The following is a 26,703-nucleotide window of genomic DNA, read 5'->3' as shown; positions in this document are numbered from 1 at the left end:
ATCAAACTGATTCAAAAGTATCCGAAACAGCCCAAAACATCAGTAAATTCAGAGAAATAGAGGAGTTAACGTGGGGGAGCAAGATGGATTCTGAAGAGATTGGCCAAAATTACAGGTCATTCAAAGATATGGTTGGGAGAGAGTTCAATGTCTATAGACGGAGTACAGCTTCCATAGCTTCGATGGCCATCGGGATGTATCCCCATTCCCTTGAAGTGTTTGGTCCTCACCCTATCTTTAATGATTGAAAGCATATTGCAATATTTGACATTTTCTTCAGAGTTTTTACTTTAGCGTTGTCTACAAAGAAGAGCTTGCCTTGTTAAAAATGACTATTTTGTTGCTTTTTTGAAGGCAAGATTTTACCCGAGACCTTATAAAAACTAATGAATAAATTTGAAGAGAAAAAAACCCCGTGATAGTCGACGTGCAAAACAGCGAAGGACGACTATACGTTACAAGAGCTACAGTGTGATTTTAATTCGTAGAAAAACTTTACAACTATAAGTAGAAAATGTGGCAAAACTTTTTTGTAGATCTGTATCTTTACATGAACATTTAAATGCACGAGCGTTCAAAATTGCACAGTCATAAAAACATTTTAACATCCTGTTTCATGGTGAAACTGTGTCATTTCATGGAACTTGAGATCAAAGCTTATGCCCGAATTAGGTGATAAGCTTTGAGTTGTCAGGCAGGTTAGCGCACCGCTCATCTGTGGCAGTTTCATAATCGCTTTTGTGCTGCAATTTCAGGTTCACATCAGCGCTGCCGTAAAATGACTGAATAATTAATATGGCATGTTCATATCATTGTGCTGCTATAGCATTATGCATTTGATGATTATTGATTAGATATTAGCAGCCTACTGTGAAATTTGAGTTTACTATTATGTTGTAAATATTGATTAATTTTGTAATCATTGAGCCATTTCATTGTTCTAATTGTTTGTATCTTAGGCTAAAAAAAGTGATAACAATGATACATCCTTGATATTTTTATAATGTATGCAGTTTGTAAAAAAATAGCTGGTAATACATATCACTGATCTTTTTTCAATACTAAGACATGGCTAAAAGGTATGATATTGAATGAGTCATAAAGGAAAGATGGGGAAAAGTAAAATAGCGGTGCAAAGTGAAATGGGGAAATATTCACTATGTTTTTAGCACCAGCTATCTGGTAACATTTTAACAACGTAACTGTACACATGTAGTCTATTCTAGTCTCGAAAAAGTTATCTTTGAATGTTAAATCATATGATTATACAAGCAATTTTGAAATATTGATACTCATATTGTAATAGTTTGTTGTACGTAAAAATTCATCCTCTACTTTTTGACGACACAAAATTTCCTTCATCCCTGTTTTTCAGTTGTAATCTTACTTTATATTTTATTTAAGGGGGAGAACATTTTGAGTCCCGGTGAAAAGTAGGGTAAACCGATATATAAGAAAAGTTGTTGTTATGTTATAATGTTTGAAATTTCATTTGAGACTTACTAATATTCAGTGATGAATTTATTTATATATTGTTAAGCCTTTTTTTTTTCAATTTCTGTGTAACTATTCAAGTGCATGCAGGATAAAGTGAAATATTTCGTTTCCTTTACTTCATAATTTTACCACTTTTTGTGAAGAACAAATTAACGGTTAAAAATGAAAAATGTTTCAAGCCCGTTTTATTATAAAATACCTTGTATACGTTCGTTTGCAATCAAATTACTATGCAAAAAAATTATATTTTGTTTTTTTTCGTTTGGCGTTTTATTATTTTTACGAGGTATAACCAACACATGATAATTTAATGTAATTTCATTTTTTTTCAATACTATAACTATTCATATCGTGATTATTTTCAATCGTGTGGGTTATGCTTAGATAAATCTCTATGATATTAATAGCCGTAAAATTTCTAGTTCTATATGTAGTGCTAATTCAAGAATTTTTTTTTGCTTTTCACGTTTAAAATTTTGAAACTTCGTGTTGCTTTATCGAAACACAATAACGCGCTTTGAACGACTTTAACATTTATCAAACAAGTTAAGTGGTTCTCGGTTTTCAGACGTCTCTCGCAATTCAATAATTAATGTAACACTTTGGATAATGATATTCATGCGAAACTAAACTCTGTACTTCTGTCCACTTTAAGATAATTGCAATTACGTTGAGCATTAATCATTCTCTAGTGCTTGGATATTTGTGATGCACGCTGTTTATACGTTGAAAGGTATCAAGTTGTAAACATTGTCAAAGCTAAAACAAATCGACATATCCTGTTAGATAAGCAACCTTAGTTATACAAGAATTTGTCACAATTTATAGATTTATCACTTCAAACAGTAATTACGCTTGAGGGATTTATAAAAATATATTTATCTGTCTAATTTTCTAATGGATTATTTGATTGCATATATTGGGTAACGGCACCAGTAACATACATGCTTAAGGTCGGTTTAACTCAATTTTCTGTGCTTTTCATTTATTAAAACTATATATGGATCCTCTGAATTAGTTATTTCTATTTTTATTTGTTTAATTTCAAAAAAAAAAAAAACGATCCGACCCCCAGTTACAGACACTGAAAAATCTGTTGATACTCAGTAACAGATAGGATGAGAAAAGGATGGGTATTCGAGAAAATTTCCATTTTCTCTACAAAATGTGCAAAAGTTCATTGTTTTAGAACTTAAGCCTTATTTAATTCAAATGAAAATAAAGCACCAGCTGACCTCGAGATGTCTGTTTATAATCTTTCACCACTGCCTGGCTGAAAAAATTCACTCTAACACTACATGGTTTCACCATTATCATGGCCACAGCAACATCAGTTTGACCCGCCTAAAATCTTACTATTTAAATCCAAACTTATGAGTGTCTGTCACTGGTGCCGTTACCCCCATTTACCCTATTTATCAAAGGTACATCAATTTTCACAAACCATAAATATTTATTAACAAAGAAAATTAATCTGAATACCTAAAATGATTAAAACTGTAAAGCGTGTGCTGTAAATGTATTCAAAGGTGAAAAAAATTAATTAATGGTTGGAGCAACACGAAACAGTTTGATATATGTGACAAAAGAAAGATTTTGGGTGTAATAAATACCCAATTAAATACCAATCACGTGTAATCTTTTTTCTTAAACTTAATTTGTTAAAATAAGTTGTGTATCTCCACTTGTCAAGACTATTACCGTCATCATTTTTAGCAGCTTATCAATGCTAGCACTCTCAATACAAGGAAATAATTCTTTTCATGTTTTCTGTGCTGGTTACACTGGCTTGTACACCTAAATAAGCCTTGCATCCACATGAGATTATCATGGCATATTTTTTTTTTTCGTAGCGTGTTTCCACTAGTGGTTACATTGGTACGTATGTGGTTAAGCTATTAAAAAAAAAAAAAAAAAAAAACAATTTTGTTCCTTGCACCCCTTTAAGTACCCCAATTATAATACTTTCATGTTCTTCCTTCCTGAGAGATTAGTTTTTTGAAAAATTGTGTTTGAACCAATCAAAAGTTGTAAGGGGCTTACTATGTTTTTTGCTTGAAACATACGCAAAACGTTTTACGCGTAAAAAGGGGAAAAAATTCGGAAGTGGAGCCTTTCACATTATGTGTATATATTAATTATAATTAAAGATAGTATTCGGAAAATAGCAATTGCTTATTTGTGTACTCAAATATTGATTATTTTTTAATCTAAATATAACGGGTATAAATTAATACTTATATGTAAATATATTTTTCAATCGACAAATGCTAACCACTAAACAAAATTACCTCATCGTTTATTCACGTAGAAGTTTGAACTTTCTGGTTACAACTCTCTCTTTTTTAGATTGATCTAATAAATCACTAGAATTTTTGACGTGATAAATTGACTAAAAATTACTGTGTTAATGTTATTTTTCCCTTATTGTAATGTCAGTTATCATATAATGTCGAATATGGAAACATCTGTTTAATTAGATTTTGGAAGATGAAGATCTTTTTGAGCTCGCCGTTAGGGGAAGCGAAAGAAAAACCTTTGCTCATACGAACAACAGAATAACGGTGATTAAATTTATGTACATTTGCATATCTTGGAAATAATTGAAGCTTAGTTATGATTAAAAAAATCGCTTGTTTAACTCATGAAGGATGTAAATCTGAATCATCATAAATCTAGATAGTGAATAAAATTATTTTGTTTCACGAACAGATTTGGTTAAGAGCATAATGCATACTAAGAAGGTTACAGATGTTTGATTTCTCAAAGTTAGTGAATTTCATTGGAAAGGCAAGAAACTAAAAGAAGGGGTGGATGATGTTTATATTCATATAAACTATAAGTAACAGACGTGTTTAAAAAGTTTTTAAAAAAATATGGATAGATATATTTTTTTAAATTTCATATGCGACGTAGAATCACTCTCAGTCATTGTTGCGCATGATATAAATTTTCCGAAATTTGCAATCATAAAGTTAAAATTTGCCCAACGTAATTTCATGTCATTCAAAAGTATTGACTACGCAAGCAATACCAATTTTCGAGAATAATTACACAGTTTAGTGTAACAATAAAATGAAAATGTTTGAATGCTACAGTAAAAACAATTATAACAACGAGGTTGAATTGTAAAAATTATTCACAAAACGAAGCACAATCTTTATTCCTGCATTATATCAGTTCAGTTTCTACGAAAGTTTCTCAAACTCTTATTTTAAGGTGTGACCATTATTTCTTACTTATTTTTCACTTCTTTTTGCGTAGTAAGTACTAAAAGTGAAAAAAAAAAAAAAAAACATTACAATTCAGCCTGAATTTTGATTTTACTCGCTCACGAATGAATGTTTAGTGGTTTCTTCGCCTCGTCCAATTGTGCATGTGTGCTGGCGAAAAATTACTCATGTGTTTACGAAATATCTATTTTGGCGATCACTGAGTCAATTATCGCGAGTTTTTGCGTGCCGTATACAGAGTGTTCCGTTTTAACCTGCAAGACCTCTATTTTCGCAACCGTTAGTCCTAGCTGCATTTTTTCAACTGCAAAATGTTCGAAATTAGATGCAGAGTTAAGATGTTGAAAATTTGAAGCAAAAATAAAAATGAGTCAAAAATACAAAATTTAACTTATTATGCGGGCCCTAGGTCCCCTAACTGATAGTTAGGGAAATAACCTGCATTGAAGTATAATTCCAACCCAAAAAGTTTGACATCATTATGACCAATATTCACTGAGATATGAAACGCAGCGTTAATGACTAACACCACTTTACAATCGCCATCAATAACACATGCTGGGGGAAAATATGGCGGTTAACAAGGGTTTAAAATTATATGTGTGTGTTTTTGTGTATCATGGCATAACATTTGCATTTATTTTGGTATAGCAATGAAAAATATAAATACTTCGTTTTTTTTTTTTTTATTTTTTTTTTTTACTTCAACAATCTGTTATTCCTCTGAAAGGGCGATAAGTTTCCATCTCATCTTCTATATGGTCTTTTAAAACTTTGAACTCGAATATATCCATATATCTTTGAGTTTTGGTCGCACAAATGTCAATTTTTTTTTGTTAGTAATTTCTTTCAATAGAGATTATTTCCCAAACTATAAGTTAGGGGACCTAGGGACCATATATAAAGTTAAATTTTGTATTTTTTGACTAATTTCTATATTCGCTTCAAACTTTCAATATCTTAACTCTGCATCTGATTTAAAACTTTCTTGCAATTGGAATTATGCATCTAGGACTAACGGTTGTGAAAATAGAGGTTTTTGCAGGTTAAAACGGAACACCCTGTATATACTCTTATGTATGTTGTAAGTAATGTGTATATATCGAACTACTATAGATAGGATATGTCTATAATAAAGTACATATAATTAAACAGTAATTAATAAAAAGTAATAATTACATTTTGTAGATTTTTTTAATACTTGAATTTTTTTAAACTTATACACTAACTTTTATGGCACATTTTGAGGTTTTGGGATCATTTCGAGAAGGTTGGATATTATGTTGAAAAAAAAAAGAGTCTCTATTTCTCATAGTAACTATTGTTTTCGTTTTATTATCTAGTACATTTTGATTTTTAGTGATTAAGTTTAATTTTGGAGCAAAATCCGTGGGATCTGTTTAATATTTTTTATTAATGAACTGAAAGTATATTTTTTAGCGCTAGTCCCTTCACTTAAAAATTCAGGAAATGGTACTCAGAACCCTGCAAGAAAAAAAAGTTAAAAAAAAAAAAAGAAAAAACATACATAAATATTAACCGTACATATTCATCAGTGGCAGTGTAATGTTGGTAGCCCCTATAGTAAGTAATTAGGTATCATGGTGAACGATCCATCATTCAACGGCTAGACACAATACAAGTTCCACTAATGTGTATTGCTGATAATTTCTCACGCATGAAAAATTTACTAATGAGACGCATGATATCATTTGTTTTAAATTTGCCACTATAATATTTACGTACATAAACCCACAATGGTAATGATTTAGTGATCTCATTTCCATTAGTGTATTCTTGTAGCTAACATGTAACTATTTTTCCTGTTTTCACAGTTAGCGGTAATTAGTTTGAAACAACTGGCAATATTTCACTTTGTTTTATGAATGAATCATGTTTAATTTATGTCCCTCTTATTATTATTTTCGCAATCATTTTACGAAGGGAAATATCGGAAATAATTATATTTATCCAGGAAATGTCTATTCAAATTCATATATGGAGAAAAATAAAGAAGAAAACGAAATTTAATAACTACTAAATCAAACATTCACAAGAAGTTCTGATGAATTTAATTAAAACAAATTTGAATTCACATGGGATAGCCTGGTTTTTGCGTGCAAACCATTTTTGCATTAATGTAAGGAAGAAATACCATGAATAACATTTCATGCAATCCTTGACGCATTGTGAATTTGACCTCTCCTCTTTGATAAAACAATTGCATTTATTGAGAAGTTATATTTAGGTCTGATAAATGCACAGTTTTTTAAAATCTTTTCTGAAAACTAAAACTAAAACAGCGTATTTAAATTTCATGCAAGTTATAGAGAAATTGCGTTCTGTACAACATCGTGTTGTTTCGTAAGTAAATGTACCTTTTTTTTTCAGAACTGTTTTCGCCATCAGTAATTGTTTTGAAGTTTTTTTTTACACTCAATCCCCGTTTTTTTTTTTTTTTTTTTATGTCATTTTTTTTCTCATTTCCAGTTTGTGTCTTTAATAGTTGATTTCTCGGTGTTTCTAAAAGTTAGAATCTTGCATTAATTTTGAACTATATGGCCAGTTTTTTTTATCCACAATAAATAAAAGATTCTACAGGCCTACTTTTGCATGTTAAATAAAACCCCTTAAGTCGAAATTCGAAGGCAGTGAAATATACTTCGGGGACTATGCTGCCGTGGGCAGGTAAACGGTAGTATCTGCAGAAATGAGTTTTCGAGATATTTGAAAGAAACGCGTTTTAGATTCCATGCCAATAATAGGGAAACGTATAAACTAGAAGCTTTCTTCACTCTATCTTTTTTAGACGGAAATCAACTAAGCAAGCTTGTACAATAAGGCTAAAGTGGAATAGATAACAAAAATGCAAAAAAAAAAAAAATGCATGTTGAAAATTTTGCAGAGACTGCGCTTTACCTGCCCACTGAAGAGTGGTTGCTAATGTGTTGACGATGCTACCTAAAAGAAGTGGATAAAATACCCAAGGGATAAAAAATCCCTTGTGTAGTAGTCAGAGAAATTTTGACAGTAACGGGGATGTCTGGGTTCGAATCCCGATTCGGGCAAGGTTTCTGACCCCTTCTTTGTTAATGATTGACTACAAACACGGGTCTCAACGACACGAGTGTACTTGTGGAAATCATACTTCGTACCAAATTACGGTATAGTTGAAAAAGTGAAGCATTGCACCCAAATTGGCAGCTTAGTTGGCACAAGACAACATCAATAAGTGATTCCATGAGGCATGTGTTCAAATTTGCTATCAAACTCAGTTTACACGTAAGCCAGGGTCATAGTTAAAGTGACGGCTATGAATTGATGTATTTTAGCTCGTAAATTTAGTTCATAAAACCTCCAAATGCTTTGTTTACATTTTTTACTTAATCCATTGTGTTGATTTTTTCCACCTACTCATCGAGATCTTCCGCAGGTCAACGAGAAACAGCTTTTTCGTTTGTTATTCCATAAACATGATATATGGAACATTTAGGCCGGATCAAATTTTTAAAATGTGTTCGAATGTGCATTATCTCGGAAATGTATTATCTTGGATTAGTTACTGACATATTACCTAGTTACTCCGGTCTCAAGCTATCTAAAAATGACTCTGTCATATACAAAAATTGTCTTTATAAATGGGATCACTTTAAAAGGTATAAAGCACTCATCATAACTTAAATAATGTAAGTAAATAACGTGCACAGTTGTAATCGTGAGGATATTGCCAAAATATATTTCTTCTCCAGTGACTTTACTTAACCGTATCTTAAATTAGCCTTTTAATATTATATTATATTATTCGCTGAATATGTAGCCTTAGTAAATGAAAATATTCTACCGACATTGTATTTTGTAATTTTCTCCAACCCGTTTCGACTAGACTTTCTCATCCAGGTATTGACCGAAAGACTCATGTATTACTTTTGAAGCTAACTCCAGTAACAAATGTCAGCATTTAGAGATTTCTTCCGATGAGGATGGTCTTGAAGAACGAATGTAATCAATTGTAGTATAATCAGCAAACAAATTACTCTAGAAAATTCTTCTAAAGTACTAAGAAAGCTTCAGATTCAGACAGCCGTAACCATGCGCCAAAAAATGCATTAATTATCCCCGGGGAAGCATAAAGAAAAAGAAAAACCTTTTAACCGGCTTAAATATGCGGTGATGATATTATTATACAATTAGCGATCCTTATATGCACAGTATTTTTCTGGTACTAAGTACCTTGTGCCAATAGTACCTAGATAATATTGCTTCAAAACCTCTGCGGAGTTGCCTCTCTTTCATATGGGCTCTAGACAGAGGTCAGTACCATATGAACTGAATTGGATGACCTTAGAAGTAAGGGATATTTTATCATCTGGCAAAGCAAGATTCCGTTCAACATTTCGGGCAAAGTGAATCGAACTGGTTTTTTTTTTTTTTTTTTTTTTTATTGTTTTTGTTTGTTGTTATTTTCTTAGGCGGGAGGGAGGGGTGGGTTGTTTTCTTTTTGATTTTTCATTATTTTAAGATTTCTAGCAGTTTTTGAACATTCAGAAAAGTATGGATTTCTAGAGCTAACCCATTTTACGTACAGCGACAGAGCCTATACTTAAAGTAAAACTTTTATGCGTTTGCTATTTTCAGCTAACGTATACTTTACCAAAAGTAAATTGCAAAATTAAACAAAATCAAACTGTAAGTATAACAAAAACTCATTTTTCAACATAACAGAGAATTAATGAGAAATAAGAAAAAAAAAATGATAGTAAATATAAAGTGTTTTATTAAATAATAAAATTTTTTCTCTTAAAGCAATGATTATTGAAGCAAAAATTGTGATGGAAAAATGAATTCTCTCTTTAAATTGAATCACTATTAACAGAAAGTAAATTTTACCCTTAACTTGCAAAACATAGCTAATGGTAATCGTTTAACCATCGAAAATGCCGGAAATTTCCATTTATTTTTATTCAAGAGGGCATTTTCTTCGGAAACTTCAGCTCTTAAGAAAATACATTAGGCTCTAAATCCCCCTATCCTCAAGAAGTTATTTAATCTTGAAAAGAACAAAGCATATATCGATTAAGAGCTGTACATTTTACTTGAGAGATAAGAAAATAATGAAATAAGCTAGAATGGTTATGGTTGAAAGCTATTATTGAATGTGGGTAACCAATGACAAAGAAATATTTATTCTTCTAATTTAAGCATCATTCGAGTTTAGATGCGATGGGCAAGAAATTTAATTGTCTCATTAAATTTAAATGCATAGCTAGTAGGTATGTTTATTGGTAGTTTAAGCGTGCCGGAAACGCCTCAAGGGAAATTAAATATTGCAACTCTTTTCTTTTTTCGTCTTCTTACTCAAAAATAAATTTAAAACATTAAAGTTACTTTTGTGCTAAAAGCTCCGGTATAATAGATCGTTTTTCTAAAGAAATATTTTTCTTAATTACACATTCACTTTAGAGTAAATTGAAAATTTTCTATAACGAGATTCCTAAATACTGTTCAAGTAGAGTGAAAATTCGTTCGTTATTTCGCATAAAAAGTGCTGGACTAGAAGTACGGCAAAATAATTTCTTGGTTGTCTTTAATACACTAAATGCAGACTAGGAATTTTATTATTTAAGTAATACTAGTATTCCTACACTAGAATAAACCCCTCAAGGTATGACGGGTGAAAATTTCTTCTACATTCAAACAAAGCAATTGCCTGTTTGGTGGTATTTTGATAGGTGAAATTTTAACCCTAACTCTAGTAGATGTCGCTAATTGTTGACTACCTTTTTCGGTTTTTCTATATCCTAAAATTGCAGTTTTACCAGTATAACAGTTAAGTCACCAGATCCAGTTTAACGTTTTCAAAATAAAGCATTTTTCTGCATGTCAAACATTGTGAAAAAATACTATCAAATCATCTTGATATGGCACGTGTTTCATTGATGGTGACGTCAGAGCGTTGCTCGATCAGTGATATTCACTAATTACATATGTACATACGTTTTTGTGAAAGGTAAAAAAAAAAAAAAACTATTGTCAGTAAGTTGTTGAAGGCATTGAATCGATATGAGCTGTCTGAAAACTGCGTCAAATAGAGTTGTGATAATTCTTAACAATTCCTCAAAAAAAAAAAAAAAAAGCATTCATGATGTATAGGGATAGGCTTGCATAAGATAATTAAAAAACCAAATTAAACTTTTAAAAGTAGTCTAGTTTGAAATTACAATTTACGAAGCTTGTTTCTGACAAATTATGCTAAAAAGCCAAACACACAAACTCGCTAGAACAAACTAGAAAAATATGTATGTCTTGTTTGTATCTTCTCGTCTTTGGGGAATTGCGTGCATGATTATCAATGGAAAATGTATGTGAAATACAATATTTTGTCAGCAATTTGGTATCTTAACAACTAATATGCAATCTCTTACTATTTATGATGACGGAAAACTCTAAAAATATACAACGGTGTATTTCCCTTTCCTTCATAAATAAGGTAGTTGCAGGTAATGAGGCCTACTTAAGGAAGATTTGACATAAAATAAAAACTATGTATCCGAATAAACAAGTTTTAATATTAATTAACCATGCAGATCAGTTACTACAAGAAACTAAGAAAAGATCACCAGTTTTTCAGAAAACAAGCATGCAATAAAACGTTTTTTAACACCCTGTCATTAGGCCTTATTATACTACGGTAGGATAATAAGGCCTAGAACTTTAACAATATTAAATAATCAAAGTAAGCTTCCAACATTGATAATGGAGATCAATTGTAATGTAATGCATTAATCATGCTTAAAATCTTCAAAATGACAAAACAAAACTTTGTTTAACAACTGTCGGGGCCCTCAAAATTGTCTTTGTCATAGAGAGTCGCACCGACGCATTCCTTATGATGCCACTTGCCGCATTTAAAATAAAATCTTATGTCATTCATCCTATTCTCTCAAAAGTGTGACAGTACCAAAAAGCATCGTTTTCTTTAGTACAATTTCCTTTATTGAGGGTTTACGTCTTTTTTTATTTTCTTCTATTTCTCGTTTCTGTCAAACAAGTCTTTAATGACTGAGGTGCTCTGACAATTAAAGGTTTTTCATCTAACAATTGGTAGTTTTTTTTTTTCATAATTTTCTCTGGTGTAGGCATAAGCTCTTGAAATGCAGTACCCTTTAATAAAGCGAGCCGCACATTGTCTTTTTCATCGTCCAAACTAGAACCGTAAACCATGTGATAAAACTTTTTAGAAGGTCTACTTGGGGTACTACTATAACACTAAACCAATTAGTAAATAGTCGTAACTACTTACAAATATCCATAATATATTGAGAAAGATTTCAAATAAGATGTAAAACTGACAAATATTGTTCCCAAAAACAAAGGAGTAAAATAAGGCCTACGATCAAATTTGGTAGGCCTTATTAGTCGCTGACATCGTGTACAAAGAAGTACATAAAAGTACAACAATTGTTTTACATATATATATATATATATATATATATATATATATATATATATATATATATATATATATATATATATATATATATATATATATATATATATATATATATATATATATATATATATATATATATATATATATATATATATATATATATATATATATATATATATATATATATATATATATATATATATATATATATATATATATATATATATATATATATATATATATATATATATATATATAATTCAGACCACAAATATTGATAGAAACATTGGCAACAGAAAACTGCAAAGCAAAACTATATCTAACAATGTAATATTACAAAAATTATTTAACATTCAGGCGGACGATTTTTTATTATTCGTGTTGCACAACCGCTCCGCGTCAACGAATCGCATCGCATTTGGTCGCAACAAGTGAGCAACATTCCGCGATCAGTATGAAGTGCTTTCTATGAGTGTTAGCTACCTACGAGTGCGTTTTCAAATGGATACGAACATTTTAAACTGCATTTTTGTTGTTTAGGCCTCTTTAGCCGACAGGTCTTAATACCCGTACCTACCTTACTTCAAATAAATTGCCTAAATTCTATTCCTTTTTATTTCAAACAAATTTGTAATTTTCTCAAATTCAGGGCAAGTTTTATGTTTAAAAAATTCGTATTTGTCAGTCGCCAACTCCCAGTTAAGAAGGGTTTACCTTCAGCTTAGATAGATAGCCGTCCACATAAAAGGTATGATCCCTAAAGATAGCAAATATCTGCCTAATTAATTTGTTACCCACAGCAATAAGCGCCACTTTTCCAGGTTCTCTTCTGGCTTTAAATCTTTCATTAAATGCTGTTTATCTATATTTTGTTGCAAAATTGATTTAGAATTTCAGAAAGATAAAACAAGTATTTTATTATTCTTGGTTTACATATTTTCGAATGTTAAACACTAATTTTCTTAGTTTTTACTGGTAATTCATGATTTCAAAACATCTATGCAGTACACTGTAAAAAAAAATCCGGAAATGTTTCTGAGTATATCGTGCAGCTGCGGTTCATGACATTTTCAAAAACGTTTCTGAGTATTTCGGAATTCTCTTTCTGTAATGTCCAGAAACGTGTCTGAGTATTTCGGAATCCTCTTTCAATGTTTCTGAGTATTTTCGAATACTCTTTCTGTAATTTTCAGAAATGTTTCTGAGTATTTCGGAATAATCTTTCCGTAAATTCCAGAAATGTTTCTAAATATTCTGTGCAGCTGTGGTTCATGAAAGTTTCGAAAACATTTCCGAGTATTTTGGAACTCTCCAAACAATTTTCAAAAACGTTTCCCAGAATTTCAGAATCCTTTTTCCGTGATTGCTTTTAAAATGTAATTCTTTACTATAGTATTGCATACCATATCAGTTTCAGTTCTTTCATATCTAACAGCAATGAAACAAGCAATTTTAGAATCATTCGTGGATTTTTTTTTTCTGAATTTCTAATGACAAATAGCATGGTTAACAGCATAACATATGCACAGTTATAAATTTTTGAAAATTTATGAAATAATATAGTAGTTTCATTCCTAATCACAAAATCGTTAGGGGTGGGGAGGGGGGGTACTTTCTCAAAAGTGGGATTGTTTGTTAAACAATCTTAAACTTCAGTTTTTTTTCTTAATATTTTCAAGACAAAATTATCAACGTATTGTATTTTTAATGCAGAACTTAAAAACATATCTTGTATCAAACTTGATAGTTTTTATTTTCGCATAAAATTTGACAGAAGTTACCTTCCCTTCGCGTCAAGTCTATTTCTCTGACGAACTAAGTGTACCGAAAAGTGCCTACAGAGAAATTGGTGAATTTAAATATGACACCAAGTCCTCCTGTTGGAACCTTTCGGGTTGGTTCTTCTGTTGTTGCCCTTTTCCAGTTCATCACAAATATAAATACTTAATTAAAAGGTTACTGATTTTATTTTTACAATGTGCGCAAAATGAATTATATATTTTATTTATTAAAACATTGAATTCTATTGCATGATTACTCCATTTCATATATACGAGATTCCCCCCCCCCACACCATAAGAGTGATGGTGAACCCGTAAAATGCTATAAATCGCCCCCCCCCCTTAAAAAAAAGCAATCCCTGAAAATGTCAATGGCAGTCTGCATGGTGAACGCCCCTCGTCTTCTCCCCATATGTACATTGTATATTAATAACATAGTATTTAAAAAATGATCACTTTTAAAACAATGACATGAAATAATATTTCTTTTTATTTCGGCTTGTAAATGCAGCAGTTCCATTTTTGCCACTGACTCATTCCTCCTGACTGTCCTATATTAAACTAGTATATCCACGAAGGAAATTTACCGAACAACTAATGTCAAGGAATTTTTTATTGTCAACCACATTTAACAAAATGAATAAGCACATGAATTAATTGCATAACTATGTTGCTTACTAATAGATAACTGGGCCATTTTCTAATGGTATAAATATTTTTAAATAAATGAATAAATTATAATTAAAAAAGATAAATAATACTGGCACATTTTTTGTGAAGCATATTACAATACTAGAAAACATTTGCATTACCATATTTTTAATGAATTAAACAATTGATTTTTTTTGAACCAATGTATGTATATCCAAGTATTTCGAAATAACTTTTCTGTGATTGCTTTTCAAGTATAAATCTTATTTCTTTTGCGTAACTAATCAGTTTCAATTGGTTACAACAAATAGTACACTGCGCACATAGGTATGTAGGATAACTTTAAATTAATTCGATAAACCCAAAAACAGTTACAATTGGAGCCTCATCAAATGCAAATCAACAAAAATATAAATGTATATAACAACATGTCTTAAAATATTCATTAATACTTACAAGTGAACATGAGCGGAAGAAAATCTAAGTACCTCCTTTACAATTGGATAAGTAATCCAAAGGGTTTCGTTTCATTCAGTATGAAAACGGGTGTTGAAACTATTCACGCTTGAACACACAATATATATGTAAGCATAGTCGAACCGGAAATTGTAAAGAAGCAAATCGTTATTAACTAACTTAATAGCTGCTTGCATCGTCTAAAAAATCAAGGACAGCCCAAAATGCAAAGACGTAAAATTAGTTTCGATACAATTTACTACTCTCTAGACATGAAATAACAAGCAATTTAATGCTAAACAGTTGCTGACTGCAGCAACCATAGATAAGGAAAAAAATAAGCTCTCGTTATTTCCCACTCACTGACGCCAGTGTTGGAAGGATAAAATACGTTTCGAAGCATTGCGCCTCACTTCCGCTTTTAGATTTTTTGAAATAACAAAAAACTTTCTGAATAATGAGGAGTTCGCTATTGGATGCTAGATTCTTATTATTTCGGAAACGTTTCCGATATACCCAGAAACGTTTCCGAAATTTGTTACAATGTATAAAGTCATTGTTATAAAAATGAACATGGATTAAAATTAACCACTGCTAAGTTCAGTAAACGAGATTTTTTTTTTCGAAATGTTGAGAAGTCTTTTTTTTTCCTTTGGAAAAATGAGCATTTTTTGCCGTTCAATAAATGAGTATTAATTTGAGCATTCCACAATAGTAAAGTTTGAAGAAGAAAGCAATTTTCGTAATAAGAAAAGGTTTATTCAATATCATATTCAATGGCGTAGCTACACTTTCTTACGCCCGGGAGGATTCCTCAATTTGCCGCTCGTTTGATGGGAAATAGTTAATACGTTAAAGAGACAAAAGTGTTTTTAATAAGATTTTAATAAAGAAGAAAATAAAAAAAATTCCTTCTAATTTTTCTTGCAGAAGAATAAAAAAAGGAATTTAGAGCCACACCGAAAAATTCCAAAAGTTAAATCTAAAATCGGAATTTATAGCACTTTTTGGTATAAAAGAGACTTGGAGCTCTCTCGAGATTTTTTTTTCAAAAATCAGTTTAATGTTTTCTTTGGTGACATTAGGGGGCTAGGACTTCTCAAGGAAATGTGCCGAAATTGAAGTCTTAAAAATGCAATTTTAGGCAATCTTTGGATACATAAATATTGGGAAGGGTTCAGCGGCGCTGTCTGGAAAGCTTTTCAACTAAGCTGAAATACACGTAAATGTAGGTTGTATCTAGTGGTATAAGGGTCTTCCTCCCCTAACTCCGACAAAGACTGGATTTTCCTCCCGAAATATTTTCAAACTTAAAATCAATTTTAGTCTATCTTTGGTGAGGTTAAATAGGGAACGTTCGGGAGCTCTCTAGAAATTTTCCTACGGCAAAACTTCAAAAACGCTTACTTATTGTAAAAACGTGTTAAGTTGTTTCGCATCAAAAGTGTGAAATTACCGCCCCCCCCCAAAAAATGCCTCTCCCTAGCTACGCCACTGATCATATTAAATTTATATGACTGCACTTAAATACGCCATCATCATACTTTTTGAAAGTAAGAAATGTGATGAAATGTATCACAATATGCTAAGGGAATGCATTAATTTTAATCTAAATGTATGTGGCATTTTTCCTAATTTGTTCCGAAATTAGGTCATTTTTGGCCATTATTGTCTGCGCTATGCCTTTTACACAGTAAAGGAAGTATTGTATTCGCGTAGAAAAAATCCTAAAAACATCGGTCTAAATGTCCATTGTGCTCACACCCAAATGAATGTTAAGTTGATTTTTCGGCCCCACCGCACGTACAAGGTATGATTCAGAAGTTTTAAGACTGATTTTTTTTTACGAATGGGAGCACGCATGAACTGGTGCGGACGGGCTGTAGAAGTAGTGGGGGGTGTCGGTGAAAGAAACGGAAGCTGAGGCTGTTGGTTTTGGAACACTGGAGAGTGCGTATCATTGACTTCGGTCGAAAAGTGGTAGATACGAAAATGAAGCAGCACTCAGAGCACTTTGCCGCTTGAGGGATCTTGTCCGCTGCTTCCGCCATGCGATCAAGGGTGATTGGATTAACCGTCACGACAACGCTCCCGCTCACACTTCATGAGCTGCCGACGAAGTTTTGGCGAATCTCAACGTGAAAACACTGTCGTAGCCACACCACATCCCTGCCTTGGCTTCAAGTGACTTTTCCTTTATCCCTCGAATCAAGACAGGCCTAAAAAGGAAGTAGTTCGACTCCGAACCGAACCATTGTTTCGGTCGCTCGTCTGGTCAGTGCTAATTCTGTATTAGCTACCAGTTTGTTTGGCACTCTAGGCTTCCTTAAGAGGTTTCCCACCTCCAGCTCAGTTACTCCTATGCCGGGCTGATGAGTGCTAATAAGCACGAAACTGCAGTCCTCGGCTGGAATTGACTGAGCTGGCGGTGTATTTCATACATTGTATATGCCTAAGAAGGTATGAACGTCCAAAACATCCATTTTGATGATCCCCGGGTAGTTTATCAAGAGTTGTCTCGTGAAAACTGTATGTATGTACGCTTGCATGTATGAATGTATCTCGCATAACTAAAAAACAGTGTGCCGTAGAGAATTGAAATTATGTATGTAGGCTCACATTGGGGTCTAGGTTTGCACCTATTTTTTTTTTTTTTGGTAACTCGTGCCATTTTAAAATTATGACAATTTTAATTTCCATAAATGGCTAAAAACTAAAATTTTTTAATCTAATCTAAAGATGTTTATCTACTTATAGGGGAAACCCGGGTAACGTGAACACCTTAAGCTTTTCTTGATTATTGTCGTTTAGTTATAATTTTAGAAATTGAAAAAAATGTTTATAATCATTCTTCATTTAATGAATTTGCGTAATGCAATAACAGTTGTCCTTAATATTAATTACACTATTAGATATAAGGCCAGTTTTCAACAAGGGCAAAAATATCCACTTTGCCCAACACCCCGGGTAAAGTGGATTCGTTACTAGGGCAAAGCGAACAGCAACATTATTTTTTCATGAAACTAAACATTAAAAATAAAATAACCATCGAAAGTTAAAGGAACATATCCAAAAAACATTTTTTTTTGCCACAATGCTAATTATTGTAGTTATTGCAAACAAAGAAATTAAACTTTAAATAAAATAAACATCGAAAATAAAAGGAACATATTTAAAGACATTTTTTGCTGCAGTGCTAAATATTATTGTTATTACAAACAAAGAAACTGAATTTAAGAATAAAAAAAGCATTGAAAATTAAAAGCTCATATTAAGAAGCATTTTTCGACAATACTAATTATTGTAGTAATTATTGTAACAAGCAAAGAAATTCAAAAAAAAAAAAAAATCATTATCCAAAATTTAGGAGCATATTCAAAAAAAAAAAACATTTTTCTGCTACAATACTAATCATTTCAGTTATCACAAACAAAATCATTACCATTTTCGAAAGCTGACACTCTTTATGACACCACTGAGTACAAATACGACATAGTATCTGTTTTCCATTGGCTGATCATCTTCTTCAATGAACATTTCATCACAGAAAATGCACCTTACATCTTTAAATTTCTTTACTTCCTTCTTGTCATCCTCTTATGCAGTCCTATGTTTTGTAGCAGGGATTTTTGATTAGTCATTTTGGTACTTGATCTTTTTAATAGTCTTCCGAGAAGCTTTAGTCGAAACATCATCTAGTGACTTCATGACAGTTTTTTTCGATTTTTCAAATTTTTGTCTCTGATTGTTCTTTACTGGAGTTCTTGTCTGGAGCGTAGATCTCTGTAGTTTTTTGTTTACGTGTTGTTATTGGTTTAACCGGCTGAGGAATAAATAGTAAAACTAAAGAACTGCAGTAGTTCTCAGAACATTCAGGTTTGGATGAAGCGGCAGGAACATCATTGCCTTGGACTTATTCTATTGTTTCAGATCCTATTGGCGTATAAGGACGGTCTTCAATGGTAATATTGTCTTGAGATATTAATATTGAAGGACTTCCAGGCTCGGATGAAGTGACTTGTCATGACCGGGCAAAGTGAATATGGTATTCACTTTGCCCAATCCGCTTTGCCCTTCAGGTTTGAGGTTACATTTTTGAGGTTACTAAAAATTACTAAAAAACCAGAGCATCTAAACTCGTCGTCTACGGATAGTTGAAAGCTACGTAATCGAACATCAAATCCTACTCATAACAAAGAATATGTCACAAATAGTATTAAAGTTATAAATGAAACACTAACCTCTGTAAACTAATATTGTTTTTTCCAAAACATACTTTGTTCGCTCACTGGCGTCGTGTGAGGCGAACTCGTCCCGACGTGTTTGCCGCACACAGAGCGGCAACAGGCGACTGTTGCTATGACAACGTGGCTGCCGGTCAACTAATTATTTGGGAGTTATAGGCAAAATTCGCTTTGCCCGGGTTATCCACTTTAGCCGGGTTTCCCACATTTTGAATCTTAAAGCAAATATAGTAATAATATGCACTTGTGAATGCATTGTGAGGAAAAAGAGTACAAGTTTTATCATTAAGTAGAAAAAATACCACATGTTATAAAAGAAAATGATGAAAAATTAACTTTTCCTCTTGAATTAGAAACCAACAGTAATTTCCCAGCATTTTTGTATTCCATTTTCCTTGGTAACGTTCTTCTATGCAATTGTTATCTTGATGAAAGTGTTCACTATGCTCATCACTAACTATTGCAAGATTAGGGGGGGGGGGAAATCGAATTGAGGATTCAAGAAATGTATCTATCTTTAATGACACCCCATTGTTTCAAATTTTTGCAACACGTTTTGCAATTGTTTTTTTTTTTTTTTCCGATTAAAAATCATCGAGCTACCTCCTTTAGAGACAACCAAGCCGCTAATTCTTTTTAGGTGAGATTTTCATCAAGATCTTTGTTCTTTATAAGCGTTCCTATTTGCCGGCCGACAAAAATGCCTTCTTTTAATTCAGCATCACTTAATTCGTAAAAAATAGATTTCAAATACAAAAAAATCTTTTTCCATGTTTATCATGGTTATTGACAAAATTTTTCGTCAAACCGAGTTTGAAATGTAAGGGTGGAAGAATCAGTTTCTCGCGGAAGAAGGGGTACATTAAAAAAAATAATTGTTGCCACTTCAGAAACTTACAGTAGTTTTATGGCTCTAATTATTTAAATGTGTATGGAATTAAATTCTTTTTATCATATTATAAGCGATGGTGCATGAAAATGTTATATAGGCTATAACTAAGAAACGTTACGTGTTAGACGCCTATATGATTCGAAAAATTTGGTTTCAAATAAATAAGAAACTCAATACACGTGATAGTATTCATGTTAAAAAAATCGTGTCACAGAGTGTTTGGGCAATTAGAATAAGGCGAACACTTGCCAATCGGTCGCCAAGCTTTTGGTCGCTATCTTGAAGATATATTGCCAAGGTGGCGGAAAATCTTATTTCTCGAATCTGGTTCCATTTTATCGCTATTGGCGTTCTTAAGAAAGTTAACTATTGAATCACATTTAAATGGATGTTATTGGGAAAATAAATCCTATAAAACGCTTTTTTACTTCGGTTTGAGACAAATTAGAGGGGGGGAGATATTTAAAGTGTTTCCTTGCGTATTCTAAGGTACTATTATCACTAAATTAAAGAAAAGGAAGTCAGCTCGCTCCATTTTCTTTAGTTTATATTTTTACCGTTATTCATTTTCATTCGTAAATAAATTTTGATTTATTTATGTCTCTTCTCCTTTGGGAATAATACATTAGTTTAGTTTCTTATTTGTATTGAATATACTAAGAAAATAAATCATATATGTACAATATATATCATTACAAAAATTTGAAGTGAAATTTATATACTACGTAGCACATAACACAAAATTGTATCATATTGAGATTACATGACAGTAAATAACGAAATCTAATTGAGCTGGTCTAAATCATTTTCTAATAGGATTCCAACTAAGCTGATCTAAAATTACGTTCTACACGTTTATATTTAATTATTCAAAGTATAATTAGGCTAAGAAGGGGAAACTCTTTCCATCTGTATTAGGATAACACTGCTTTAATCTCAAGAGTGTAATTAAATAGAAGTAATTGTTAATTAATTTTCTCTCTGTATTTGCGCGAGTGTGTCGGGATACATGTTTTATTTTGCAGAGACTTATCCGGAACTTTTAAAAAAGTATTGAAAACCATTTTGCTTTCTTATGAGCTGATGTTTTCATATATGCATGAGATACATAATTGCATGAGATACGTAAAAAAATATTAATGTAATAAGCAAATTAAACGCATTTCATAAATTGAAATAATTCAATGACTTCAAAAGGTTGTTGCAACATTATTCTTTGTTAGTACTAGAAGGAAAATATATATTTAAAATATTGGGAAAATGGCTCATTTTTTACAACAAGTGTTCAACAATCCGTATTGACTGCAAGTCATAATAAGTAGTACTTTTATAGGAAAAAAAAAGTTTTATTGATAGAAATGGTCCGTAATTTACCGCTTCCCAAGATGACAATCTCCCCTCTCCCCGCCGCGAAAAATGTAAACAATATGTAGAACCTCTTTTAAGGCACTAAAATTTAAAATATGTTTCTAATAAAGTATAGTGAAAGTGTTGAAGATATAACTATATATGTGTTTATACATTTGTTTCAGTCGGACTTTTTTTCTCACAACTATGGAATATTAGTAAGTTACTCACTTTTTAAAGGCATTGCTTCATTTTTTAAATTGAAAGATAAATATAAGATTGTTACGTGTATTTTTTTGTGTAGTTTATTCGGAATGATATTAACGTCAGAATATTTCAAACATTTTCTGCCTCTTAGTCACATCTTCAGTCTTTATGATGTACTTCGAAGTAGAGAGTTATATGGAGTTATATGTAATGATGCAATTAGAGCTCGAGAAGATTAAGACAATGTTTAGTTAGTTTCTTGCTAAATTTCACTTTTAAAGTCGTGAACTGAGATCAAAAACAAAATTCTGCTTAAATCCTTCTTTTTTTTTTTTTTTTGGTCTTCATTATTATTTTTTAACACGTAAGAAGAATTATCATTTATTGGACAAATAAATAATCTTGACAAAAGACCAGCAGCTTTAAATTTAAACGGAGATTTTTAAGGAATGAAATAAATGGATTGGTGAGCGCCGCATCCTTTTTTAACACGCTTTTATTACACTTCTTGACAATTACTAAGGAACAAGTGATTTATGCAAATTTGTGCCTCAACCACCTGGCCAATGGAAATAAATTCAAGTTCAGATGACGTGGTAGACTAAGACTCGTTATCTGCATAAAAGATGGTGCATACACGCTCAAGATTCGTACGAAAATTCACGCTGTTTGGTTTTTAACAAAAATAGCGCTGGATGTTAGAAAAGGTTTTTCTCTGAAATTCTGTTTGGTTCTTGAAATACTTAAGAGTAAAATGTCAGCAAGATATCATTTGAGTATCTACGATCGTGGACGAGCGGTTGGACGACTAGAAGCAGCTCAAAGTGTCAGCACTGTGACTGCTGCAATGGGTGTATCAAAAAGTGCTATCTCCTGATTAAGAAAGCACGCTGAAGGTGGAAATGTTTTTCAAAAGCATGCCGGGGGTCGTGGTAGAAGCACCACACCTTCAGAGGATCGCTATGTATCCCTGATGGCAAAAAGGAACGGAAATTTCACTCCTGGACAAAGAGCTTCAAATCTAACAACCGCTACCGGTACGCATGTTTCTGCAAGAACCATCTCACGGCAAGTAAATAATGTCGGTTTGTATGCGTGAAAGCCCATACGTTGCATCCAAGTTCTACCACGCCATCGTTGAGAGAGATTCCGCTGGTCTAAGGAACATGCTGGTGGAGTCGTCAAAATTGTTCTAGAGTGATGTTCTCTGACGAATCGCATTTCAGTGTGACAAGTGATTCTGGTTATCAACTACTGTGGAGAGGGCGTGAAACATGTTATGCACAAAAATTTGTTTGCGAACGTGATCGGTACGGCCCAGGCGTCATGGTGTGGGCAGGCATCATGCACAATGGCAGAACACCGCTTCACATTTTTGAATAAGAAAGCGATACGTCGCAAATGTATTGCAGAGATGTTATACTGGACCATGTTCGTGTTGTTAGGGGGGCTGTAGGTCCAGACTTTCTCTTTACGGACGAAGATACACGACCACACTGGGGCATTGAAGTGTCAGACACACTTCAAAGTGAAAACATTTTCTGTATGCAGTGGCCTGCTTACATTCCCGACTTAAATACAATTGAACTTGCCTGGAACGCTCTTGGCAGACGTGTTTCGCGAAGAACCGTCCCTCCCAGAACAGTACAAGAACTCGAATCCGCATTGAGAGAAGAGTAGGAAAACATCCCCCAAAAACTCCTCAATGTTTAGTGGGGAGCATGGAAAACAGATGTAAATTGTGCTTTAGTGTCCCTGGTAATCATACATCATATTAAGGTACTCATGTCTCCATCATTCTGACCTAGATAATTTTTTTGTGGTTATATGAAAATTATTTAAGTAGGATTATTTTTTTATTTTTAAGTTTTTACTTCATTGATGCAGTAATATCTGCATCATTTTGTACTCATAATAAAGGCACATCCTACCTACTAACTATATATTTCGTTCTGTTTCTTTAATCATTATATATTCTTAACTATTCCAAAAAACGTAATTGTTCCTTAGCAATTGTCAAGCAGTGTAGCTTCACTTGTATGTTTGCAACTCTCCTTTGGACTAAGATCTAGTGGTTTATTACTGTTAGTACATCCCATAACTTTATGAGCGTGCGTGGCCTAGCGGTCTAAGGCGCGAGTCTTCGCTGACGTCCAGCTCCGGGAATCATTGGGTGTGCGTTCTAATCCCATCTACACCGAAATTAAGTTTATAATTTTGCAACTCAATTTTCGCCCACTTTTTGTGACCGAATTCTTCTAACATTTGGAACGCAACCTCAGACCCGATGACAATGCAATATTCTATAATCAAATTAATTTAGTAAAGATAAGTTCTTAGTTTAATCTAATTAAAGCGCTTTTGTAGCTTAACTTGTATGTTTGTGGATCCAACTTTCCTTTGGACTGATAGCCAGTGGCTTATCAGAACTACTTGCAACGATTAAATCAGAGCTGCGGATGTAACAATGTTCGTACATGAATTTACCAGACAGCATTCAAAGTTCAGTAAGTTTCCGCCTTATAGCCAAGTTAAGGCAGAAATACATGAAATGCACCGCCATCTCCGTCAATTCTGGCGGAAGACTGCAGTTTCGTGCTTATTGGCACTCATCAGCCCGGCATAGGAGTATAGTACTGACCAAACGAGTGACCGAAGCAATGGTTCTGTTCAACTCGAATATTGAAGGCAAGGCAGGTATATTCAGTAAGTTGTCTTAAATTTCTTCCACTTGTTATCTATGCAAAAAATGTAAATAGGCAGCCACCCATGCTTTTTTTTATTACAGTAAAATTAAGTGTTTGGTCTATGACTTCATATACTCGTCATCCAAAGATTATTTTAAACTTTTTAGTTCATTTTGCTACTAAAGCGTGTTTTTTTTTTTTTTTAAGTTTTTAAACTATTATTTTATCGTATGTAAAGTTGTGCATTCTTTAGTTTACGATTATATTACATATGCATGCACAAAACGCAGTTAACAATGCATTAAAATACGTTGTATTTTTGGTTAATTAGTATTAAGTGAGTAATAAAATGGTTTTCTCATTCAGTTGACGGTAAAAATACAAAACACGAGGCTTTTTAAGGTAAAAAAATATTTTTTTTTTCTGTAAATAAATAAAGAATGCTTTTAAAAGAAAAAAAATGAATATTATTCTTTTGTTAAAACTAGGATTTTTTTTTAATTGCAAAAGTACAAATTCAAATAGTATTAGGGTTACTTGTGTAAAGAATAAAAAACGTTGATGAAATAAAAAAGTTTTGAAAATTTTAATTAGAAAAAAAAAAACAAAAGTTATGTATGAATAGGTTCTTTTAGTTAGCTATAATATGCATCATTTAATCTTTAAAAAGATTATTCATTCTTATTGAATGGAAATAAATGATTCGATTGCCCATATTAAGACACTGTGATGCATTTACTTAAGTGCATTCGATTCAAATGATGCAGCACAGAATTGCTATTAAACAACATTCAATGAAAACCATTCTTAATTGAACACTTTGAAACAAATATTTTAAATCTGAATTTAAATGATTTTTGAAGGTAGATTGCCATTAAAAAAGCTCTAAATTAAGCTTTAGACTAAATATCTTAAGAAACTAGCAATTTGTGTGTTTTTTTTAAATTCTATAATTGATTTTAAAGCAAAAGGTAGGAGTTAAAATAATCTGAAATTCGTTCTATAAAAAGTTTGTACGGCCATTACGCTTTGATTATATTACGACGTAAAACTTTCATCACGTAATATGCAATTGAGAATATTGTGTAACTCATTTAGTAAAATTATACTCACTCTGCACGCTCTGTGTAATTAGGCTGACAGTTTCAATTGTGATTTGCATTGATTATTACATTTCATCAAATTAGAGGGAATCACCAGTCCATGCTTATTAGCTCTTTAACTGAATTTATCATGCGTTTCAATTTAATCACGATAATTTAAATAACAATCTACTGTGAATTTTGGAACGCATCGCTCAACGTGGGAAAAACTCATTTTGAGCAACGAAACTTTCTTATGCTACTGCTGTAAAATATTGCTGTACATCAATGCGTTTTAAAGTAGGGGGGAAATTTGGAAAGTTTGTGACTGCTAATGATTAAGATTTTTTTAATTTCATATTTCATAAAGGTTTGAGTGAATAAAATTGCTTTCTGGTTTTACTTTGCTATGATCTTGATTTATGATGTATCCAGAAGACGATTGGTTCATAGAGGGTCACTTAAAATAACGACAACTCACGTATCAAAAATTTAAAAGTACTTAACTGTAATTTTCATATGGCTGTATTTTTACTTTTACTTTGCCATGACCATGAATTAACCACATTATTTTGCTTTTACTTTGCCATGACCATGAATGAACCACATTATTTTACTTTTACTTTGCCAAGACCGTGAATGAACCACATTATTTTACTTTTACTTTGCCACGACCATGAATGAACCACATTATTTTACTTTTACTTTGCCATGACCATGAATAAACCACATTATTTTACTTTTACTTTGTCATGACAATGAATGTATCACGTTATTTTACTTTTACTTTGCCATGACCATGAATGAACCACATTATTTTACTTTTACTTTGCCATGACCTTGATGACAGATGTATCCAGATGAAGATTGGTTGATAGAGAGTCGCTGGAAATAAGCTCACAAACGTTTGTTTGTACATGGTTGTCATGGAGGCATCCGCTAGCTACGCGTCCAAGTCAGGTATAAAAAATTCAAGTGTTTCAAAAAACTCACCTACACTACTTAAATGTTATTTTTCTAGGACTGCATTTAACAAACATATTAAATTAAAAGTTTTTTTTATTTCAATAACTTGATGGTGAAAACATGTTCATGCATTTCAAATGTCAAAATCAATCAAGACAGCTCATTTTTCTGCTCAAGGTAAAACTTATTTATATCTTATATATAAAAATG

Source organism: Uloborus diversus, chromosome 1, assembly GCF_026930045.1.
Source record: "Uloborus diversus isolate 005 chromosome 1, Udiv.v.3.1, whole genome shotgun sequence".
In the NCBI taxonomy this organism is placed as follows: Eukaryota; Metazoa; Arthropoda; class Arachnida; order Araneae; family Uloboridae; genus Uloborus; species Uloborus diversus.
The sequence above is the reverse complement of the archived record's forward strand: the minus strand, read 5'-3'. Positions refer to the sequence as shown.